Source organism: Neofelis nebulosa, chromosome 6, assembly GCF_028018385.1.
Source record: "Neofelis nebulosa isolate mNeoNeb1 chromosome 6, mNeoNeb1.pri, whole genome shotgun sequence".
NCBI lineage: Eukaryota > Metazoa > Chordata > Mammalia > Carnivora > Felidae > Neofelis > Neofelis nebulosa.
Genome location: NC_080787.1, coordinates 35241122 through 35244380, shown reverse-complemented (window position 1 = coordinate 35244380; position 3259 = coordinate 35241122).

The window sequence follows — 3259 nt, the reverse complement described above, 5'->3', positions numbered from 1 at the left end:
AAATGAAAAATTAAATTCCCTTACTGCCTACAGCCCATTGACAAGTCCTTGAAACAGGCAGAGTGACCTTTCTCTAGGAGCACAGCTGCCTTGATGATGACATTTCAATAGGGGCAAAAGGGAATCTTGGCTTAACATTATCCTGACCGCCCCCCCACCCCCCACCAGGATCCTGTGTCTCCTTAAACACATAAAAATTCCTTTGCAAACCTCCTTTATCTTTAACCCCCAAGTATATGTTGGCAATTATACTCCAAGCATATGGCCCCGATATACATCTGAAGGGGCTGATGACTGAGGTTTTACTAAACAGTAATAAATTATGTTTTTCTTTTTTTTTTTTTAACGTTTTTTATTTATTTTTGGGACAGAGAGAGACAGAGCATGAACGGGGGAGGGGCAGAGAGAGAGGGAGACACAGAATCGGAAACAGGCTCCAGGCTCCGAGCCATCAGCCCAGAGCTTGACGCGGGGCTCGAACTCACGGACCGCGAGATCGTGACCTGGCTGAAGTCAGACGCTTAACCGACTGCGCCACCCAGGCGCCCCAAATTATGTTTTTCTAATAACAGCTAGCCCCTTAAGGTTCTGGAAACCTTGCTTCCAAAATTCCTTAGAGACTTACGCTGTCCCTAACCCCCTCCCAACTTGAAAGTATATAATTAGTCACTCTTCACAACCCCAGTGCAGCTCTTTCTGCCCACAGGTCCTATCCCCATGCTTTAGTAAAATCACCTTTTTGTAGCAAAGACATCTTCAAGAATTCTTTCTTGGCCGTTGGCTCTGAACCCTATCATCACCCCAATCTCCATCATTCTTATTTCTGCTGTAATAATCACAAATTTAGTGACTTAAAACAACACAAATTGATTATCTGGCAGTCCTGGAGGATAAGCATGAAATAGGTCATATGGGAATAATCAAGGTGTCAACAGGTCTGTGTTCCTTTTGGAGGCTCTAGAGGAGAATCTTTCTTGCCTTTTCCAGCATCTAGAGGCCACTTTGATTTCTTCCCTAGGTGTCCCCTGCAGCAACACTTCACCCAGACTTCTGGTCTGTCCTCACATCTCCTTTGACTTGACCCACCTCCCTCCTCTGACAGGTACCTCTGCTTGATTATAGTGCAAAGTCTCCTCTGAGGGAGGAACACAAACTTCATTAACATAACATAGGATGCCTGTATGGACACATTTTCTAAGTCTGCCTGCCTGTGCAATTTTCTGCCTTCTTTTACATTGATGAAAAAGCTCCTTTTTCTGAATATTCATCCTAAACCCTAGTTAAAAAGAACCTGCTCACCCTTGCTGGCAAAGTCCTAGCTTTGGAAATTACTCCCCATGACCTCCTGGTTTGCTGCAAATAAAGCTTCCTTTGCGTGACAACTTCACCTGGTGTAGTCTGTACCTGTAACTCACAAGGGAGCAAAGTCATGTTAGTGGAAGACTTCAACCACCTCCATTTTGACCTCAAACTTTCTGATTAAGTTCTTTCCAGCGTATCTCTTAATTCAGGCAAAAGACCGTGAGGACAAAGCATTCTGTGATGGGAACCAGAACTACCCCCCCACCACAATATGGGCTGCCCTGAGCCAGCAAGACCCCACGCGACTGCCCCCAAGACCATGATCCACCTGACCTTCACTGCCCACCTGCACATACCCACCCACCTTTTCCTCATACAAATTTGGGTGTATTTTCTCCACTCTGGAGGCCGTCTTTGAGATGCTAGCCTGCTGTCTTCCTGTGTTGGCCTCACCAAAATAAATTCCTTTCTTGTTTCACCACCACTCCTCTCTCTGCCTTTGGATTTTGTCAGCAGCCCTGTTTGGGACCCCTGGAGCTAGGCACTCTTGCACCCCTGGGTCCCAGTTACATCGGTTTGGTTACAGAAGTCTTCAGTGTCCTTAATGTTCTGATTTGGGTGGTAAGCAGCAGCATGGAAGTCTCGGTGGTGTCTAAACGGGGTGGCTCTCCATTGGAGAGGGCCCCCCCCAATGTGGGGCAATGATTGGGTGGAAGCCAGTGGCCTGGTAGGTGAAATAATTCACCTGAGGTAGAACAAAGGAGATGGTAGTTTATTGACTATATCACCAGGGAGCAATGGGCAGGACACAGAGGAGAGGTCTTCTGCCAAGAGGCAGTGGGTGTGGAATACACTGCAGGGGAGCAGTGGGCAGGACAGCAGGAGAGGCAGTCTGCCTAGAGGAAGTGGGTGTGGACTATACCGCAGGGGAGTGGTTGGTGGGACCTCAGAGGAAAGCTGTCCTCAGTAAGGCAGTGGGTAGGGCTCTTTTTAAAGGGGAAGATGAGGAGGTATGGCGATATGGAATTCTCCCTGTTTTGGTTACTGTGCCTTGTTGTAAGTAGCCCATTGGTCATTTAGGGCCTATGGATATTTAGAGGTGGGTCGCCTGATTGGCCTGTTTGTATTCTCCCAGGTGGTCGCTGTAGGCCCTTTCTGCATTCCATCGCTCTAGCCTGTTGGCCTAAAAGCAGTCTCTATGGCTGATTGCCCTTAATTTGGAGGCATGACTTTTGACATGTATTCAGTGAGAGAGTTTCGTGGTCTCCCTCTGGTGTCCATAGAAAACCACATTTTCTGCTATTCATTATTGATGGATTGTGCATATGTGATTTCTAAGAGAGTAAGTTTCTACAGTCTATTCCTGGCAGACTTTCGCCTGAAACTGCACTTTTGCCACCTTGTTCCCTCAGGAAGACTTCTTCATTTTCATCAGCTTCCAGTGAGTTGTGGTGACCTCATAGGGTTGGGCTGCGGAGTGTGCTGTGGGACGGGGAAGATAAGGTGGGAGAGGTAGTCACAGGCCTTCTGTGGGTGGACTTTGGGGGCAGAAAGATCTCCTTGTCTATAGCATTCTCAGTAAGTGAGGGATGAGGTGAAAGAAGGTTGGGTTTTTATGTCAAAATGAAGGACACTGTCACGTTAGGACTCTAGATTAGCCATCAAAATTCTAGTTGGAAAAAGTTAAGAAATTTAACAATTTTTTTTCTTTTCTTTATTTATTTTGTTTACTATCATTGTATTTTATTAAAAATTTTTTTAATGTTTATTTGTTTTTGAGAGAGAGAGAGAGAGAGAGAGAGCACGAGTGGGGGAGGAGCAGAGAGAAGGAGACACAGAATCTGAAGCTCCAGGCTCCGAGCTGTCATCACAGAGCCTGACGTGGGGCTAGAACTCACAGACCTCGAAATCATGACCTGAGCTGAAGTCGGATGCTCAACCGACTGAGCCACCCAGG